Source organism: Bombina bombina, chromosome 1, assembly GCF_027579735.1.
Source record: "Bombina bombina isolate aBomBom1 chromosome 1, aBomBom1.pri, whole genome shotgun sequence".
Lineage (NCBI taxonomy): Eukaryota > Metazoa > Chordata > Amphibia > Anura > Bombinatoridae > Bombina > Bombina bombina.
This window is the reverse complement of record NC_069499.1, coordinates 1254293973-1254300606: the sequence shown is the minus strand read 5'-3', so window position 1 is coordinate 1254300606 and position 6634 is coordinate 1254293973.

Sequence of the window (6634 nt, the reverse complement as noted above, 5' to 3'; positions counted from 1 at the left end):
AAAGGAACAATATATTCTCCAGCTATTAGCTACGTGTTATAGTATTATGGAAGGGCACTCTGTGTAATGAAAATATGTAAATCAGCAGAGTGAAATCCAAGCTACATGCTTCACTATAATTTGAAACCCTGTATTGCATGTGTAGTGCTGCAAAAATGCCTGATGTAAAGACAGACACATACATTGTATAATCTGGGAAGTCGCTAAAAGACAAGGCAGGGCCATAAAAAGGTCCTCAGGGGCTACTTTGGAAACTCCTACTCTAAGTAGTCTAAAATAACTGAAATAACTTTCGGCTAGATTGCGAGTTTTGCGGTAAGCTGAAAAAGCAGCGTTAACAGGTCCTAACGCTGCTATTTTACGCCCGCTGCTATTATGAGTCTTGCAGGTTTAGGGGCCCCGCACACTTTTTTGGCCTTACCGCAAACCGATTTACGTAAACTTCGTAAACCCTTTTTTCTATGGGACTTCCATAGCGCCGGTATTACAAGTCTGTCCTGGGAGGCCAAAAAGTGAGCTGTACACCCTCTACCTCCAAGATCCGTAACGCATTCTAAAGTCAGTATTTATGAGTTTTACACTACAACGCCGTAGCGTAAAACTCATAACTAAAGTGTTACAAAGTACACTAACACCCATAAACTACATATTAACCCCTAAACCGAGGCCCTCCTGCATCGCAAACACTATAATACAATTTTTAACCCCTAATCTGCCGCTCCGGGCATCGCCGCCACTATAATAAACATATTAACCCCTAAACTGCCACACTCCCGCATCGCAAACACTAGTTAAATAATATTAACCCCTAAGCTTCCGCCCCTAACATCACCACCACCTATATTATATTTATTAAACCCTAATCTGCAGCCCCAACATCGCTGACACCTACATTATATTTATTAACCCCTAATCTGCCACCCCCAATGTCGCCGCAACCTACCTACACTTATTAACCCCTAATCTGCCGCCCCCAAAGTCGCCGCCACTATGTTAAATTTATTAACCCCTAAACCTAAGTCTAACCCTAACCGTAACACCCCCTAACTTAAATATAATTTAAATAAATCTAAATAAAATTACTATCATTAACTACATTATTCCTTTTTAAAACTAAATACTTACCTATAAAATAAACCCTACGCAAGCTACAATATAACTAATAGCTACATTGTAGCTAGTTTAGGGTTTATTTTTATTTTACAGACAAGTTTGTATTTATTTTTAGTTACTAAATAGTTATTAACTATTTAATAACTACCTAGCTAAAATAAATACAAATTTACCTGTAAAATAAAACCTAACCTAAGTTACACTAACACCTAACACTACACTACAATTAAATAAATTACCTACATTAAATACAATTAAATAAATTACCTATGTTAAATACAATTAAATAATTTAAATAAAATTAGCTAAATCCCAACCCCCCGCCCACTAAATTACAGAAAATAAAAAACAAATTACAGATCTTTAAACGTATTATACTTAATCTACAGGGAGTGCAGAATTATTAGGCAAATGAGTATTTTGACCACATCATCCTCTTTATGCATGTTGTCTTACTCCAAGCTGTATAGGCTCGAAAGCCTACTACCAATTAAGCATATTAGGTGATGTGCATCTCTGTAATGAGAAGGGGTGTGGTCTAATGACATCAACACCCTATATCAGGTGTGCATAATTATTAGGCAACTTCCTTTCCTTTGGCAAAATGGGTCAAAAGAAGGACTTGACAGGCTCAGAAAAGTCAAAAATAGTGAGATATCTTGCAGAGGGATGCAGCACTCTTACAATTGCAAAGCTTCTGAAGCGTGATCATCGAACAATCAAGCGTTTCATTCAAAATAGTCAACAGGGTCGCAAGAAGCGTGTGGAAAAACCAAGGCGCAAAATAACTGCCCATGAACTGAGAAAAGTCAAGCGTGCAGCTGCCAAGATGCCACTTGCCACCAGTTTGGCCATATTTCAGAGCTGCAACATCACTGGAGTGCCCAAAAGCACAAGGTGTGCAATACTCAGAGACATGGCCAAGGTAAGAAAGGCTGAAAGACGACCACCACTGAACAAGACACACAAGCTGAAACGTCAAGACTGGGCCAAGAAATATCTCAAGACTGATTTTTCTAAGGTTTTATGGACTGATGAAATGAGAGTGAGTCTTGATGGGCCAGATGGATGGGCCCGTGGCTGTATTGGTAAAGGACAGAGAGCTCCAGTCCGACTCAGACGCCAGCAAGGTGGAGGTGGAGTACTGGTTTGGGCTGGTATCATCAAAGATGAGCTTGTGGGGCCTTTTCGGGTTGAGGATGGAGTCAAGCTCAACTCCCAGTCCTACTGCCAGTTTCTGGAAGACACCTTCTTCAAGCAGTGGTACAGGAAGAAGTCTGCATCCTTCAAGAAAAACATGATTTTCATGCAGGACAATGCTCCATCACACGCGTCCAAGTACTCCACAGCGTGGCTGGCAAGAAAGGGTATAAAAGAAGAAAATCTAATGACATGGCCTCCTTGTTCACCTGATCTGAACCCCATTGAGAACCTGTGGTCCATCATCAAATGTGAGATTTACAAGGAGGGAAAACAGTACACCTCTCTGAACAGTGTCTGGGAGGCTGTGGTTGCTGATGCACGCAATGTTGATGGTGAACAGATCAAAACATTGACAGAATCCATGGATGGCAGGCTTTTGAGTGTCCTTGCAAAGAAAGGTGGCTATATTGGTCACTGATTTGTTTTTGTTTTGTTTTTGAATGTCAGAAATTTATATTTGTGAATGTTGAGATGTTATATTGGTTTCACTGGTAAAAATAAATAATTGAAATGGGTATATATTTGTTTTTTGTTAAGTTGCCTAATAATTATGCACAGTAATAGTCACCTGCACACACAGATATCCCCCTAAAATAGCTATAACTAAAAACAAACTAAAAACTACTTCCAAAACTATTCAGCTTTGATATTAATGAGTTTTTTCAGTTCATTGAGAACATGGTTGTTGTTCAATAATAAAATGAATCCTCAAAAATACAACTTGCCTAATAATTCTGCACTCCCTGTAATAGCCCTATAAAAATAAAAAAGCTCACCCAAAATAAAAACAACCCTAGCCTAAACTAAACTACCAATAGCCCTTAAAAGGGCCTTTTGCGGGGCATTGCTCCAAAGAATCAGTAAAAAAAAAAATACAAACACCCCACCAACAGTAAAACCCACCACCCACACAACCAACCCCCCAAATAAAATACTAACTAAAAAAACCTAAACTCCCCATTGCCCTGAAAATGGCATTTAACTATATTGCAGGCCCAAAGCCCTAACCTAAAAAATAAACCCACCCAATACACCCTTAATAAATCCTGATAACTATTTAGCCCTTTGAGGACAAGCCCATTTTTCAATTTCTTTCCCTTAAGGACCAAGGCTATTTTTACTTTTCCGCAGTGTTTGTGTTTAGCTGCAATTTTCCTCTTACTCATTTACTGTACCCACACATATTATATAACGTTTTTCTCGCTATTAAATGGACTTTCTAAAGACACCATTATTTTCATAATATTTTATAATTTACCATAATGTTTTTTTATAAAATGTGATGAAAAAATGGAAAAAAACACAAGTTTTCTAACTTTGACCCTACAACCACCAAAAAACACCCATGCTAAATAGTTTCTAAATTTTGTCCCGAGTTTAGAAATACCCAATATTTACATGTTCTTTGCTTTTTTTGTAAGTTATAGGGCAATAAGTACAAATAGCACTTTGCTATTTCCAAACCATTTTTTTTTCAAAATAAGCGATAGTTATATTGGAAAACTGATATCTGTCTGGAATCCCTGAATATCCCTTGACATGTATATTTTTTTTTTTAGTAGACATCCCAAAGTATTGATCTAGGCCCATTTTGGTCTATTTCATGCCACCATTTCACCACCAAATGCGATCAAATAAATAAAATTGTTCACTTTTTCACTAACTTTGGGTTTCTCACTGGAAATGCTTCTCTGGGATCCCCTTTGTTCAGAAATAGCAGACATATATGGCTTTGGAATTGCTTTTTGGTAATTAGAAGGCCGCTAAATGCCGCTGCGCACCAAACTTGTATTATGCCCAACAGTGACAGGGTTAATTAGGTAGCTTGTAGGGAGCTTCTCTGGAATCCCCTTTGTTCAGAAATAGCAGACATATATGGCTTTGGAATTGCTTTTTGGTAATTAGAAGGCCGCTAAATGCCGCTGCGCACCAAACTTGTATTATGCCCAACAGTGACAGGGTTAATTAGGTAGCTTGTAGGGAGCTTGAAGGGTTAATTTTAGCTTTAGTGTAGAAATCAGCCTCCCACCCCCTGATCCCTCCCAAACAGCTCTCTTCCCTCCCCCACCCCACAATTTTCCCTGCCATCTTAAGTACTGGCAGAAAGTCTGCCAGTACTAAAATAAAAGTTTTAATTTGTTTTTTTTTAATTATTTTAAACAATAATAATCATATTCTGCTGTGTAGGATCCCCCCTTAGCCCCCAACCTGCCTGATCCCCCCCAAAGAGCTCTCCAACCCTCCCCCCACTAACTATTAGTCACCATTTTGGGTACTGGCAGCTGTCTGCCAGTACCCACTTTGCAAAATAACTTTTTTTTTTTTTTTAAAACCTAACATTTTCTGTAGTGTAGCTGCCCCCCTCCATACCCTACACCCTCCCCCTCCCAGATCACCCCCAGATCACTCCTTGATCACCCCTCCTCTGTACCCACCACCCTCTTCCAGCAAAAAAAATCACAACAGAATTGCCTTAGATCGCCCCTCACCTCCAGCGCACGCTGCCGCGCGCACCCAGCATAGTAAACAGCCGGAAGGAAGTTCCCCAGTGATGGGCCACCCACCCACCTCCCGGCAAAGGCTCCCACCCACCAACGATTGGCACCATCACTGGCTGATTCAGAGAGGGCCACAGAGTGGCTCTCTCTGCATCGGTGTGCCTAAAAAGGTATTGCAGTGATGCCTCAATATCGAGGCATCACTGCAATACCTTGAAAGCAGTCGCTTGAAACCCTTAACGACGTACAGCTTGTGTAAGACCTACCCTGTACGACATGCGTCGTTAAGGGGTTAATAACTATTCTACCTAGTTAAAATAAATACAAACTTGCCTGTAAAATAAAAATAAACCCTAAGCTAGCTACAATGTAACTATTAGTTATATTGTAGCTAGCTTAGGGTTTATTTTATAAGTAAGTATTTAGTTTTAAATAGGAATAATGTAGTTAATGATAGTTATTTTTATTTAGATTTATTTAAATTATATTTCAATTAGGGGGTGTTAGGGTTAGGGTTAGACTTAGGTTTAGGGGTTAATAAATTTAATATAGTGACGGCGACATTGGGGGCGGCAGATTAGGGGTTAATGAATATAATGTAGGTGTCGGTGATATTGGGGGGAGCAGATTAGGGGTTCATAAGTATAATGTAGGTGGCGGCGGTGTCCGGAGCGGCAGATTAGGGGTTAATAAGTATAATGGAGGTGTCGGCGATGTCGGGGGCGGCAGATTAGGGGTTAATAAGTGTAAGATTAGGGGTGTTTAGACTCGCAGTTCATGTTAGGGTGTTAGGTGTAAACATAAAATGTGTTTCCCCATAGGAATCAATGGGGCTGCGTTACAGAGCTTTACGCTGCTTTTTGGCAGGTGTTAGACTTTTTCTCAGCCGGCTCTCCCCATTGATGTCTATGGGGAAATCGTGCACGAGCACGTACAACCAGCTCACCACTGACTTAAGCAGCGCTGGCATTGGAGTGTGGTATGGAGCACAATTTTGCTCTACGCTCACTTCTTGCCTGTTAACGCCGGATTTGTAAAAACCTGTAATACCAGAGCTGCAGGTAGGTGAGCGGTGAGAAATAACTGCTCGTTACTGCACAGCTCCTAACGCAAAACTCGTAATCTGGCCGTTTATTTGTATGGGCTACATACAGTATATATTCATATCTCTGTAATAATTCTTCTCACATTCTTTTGCTATGAGTCACTACTAGAGATGTGCTTTTCGTAAATTTTTTTGATATACGAACAGCTGAATATGTTATTGGATGAAACGGATGAAAAATTAATGATTGCTTGACGGAGTCAAATTGTTCATTCGTTCATGCCATTTGCCACCAAAAAAGGTACAGAAATAAGAGAGAATAAGCTCATTTGTTTGTAATGATGTACAGGGGTCTTACCATTGATTTCCCCATTGTCACCTTTCTAATCATGCCATAGTATTATTGACTGATGTTAGGGACAGCCAGTCAGGCACTAAATGCTGGATTTTAGTCATACAGGACTTGTATTTTCTTTTAACATTGAAAGATAGGTTCTTTTATCTATTTAAATAATATAATGTAAGATATATGTTAATATTATTTGTCTATATTAGCTGTCCCCATTGGAAATAACAGTGACAAATCCAAATCTAATATCCATCTGAACTGAATTCCTGCATGGACCAAATTCAGCCAAACTGACTGTTTTAAAAAAAAATATTAAATTTATCTTATGGACAAAACAATTTTTTTGCCCATGCACACGTCTATTCTCAACTATCTCTCTTTCTCCTTTGTCTCCATGGGTAACCTCTCCCACTACATCCTCTGCTT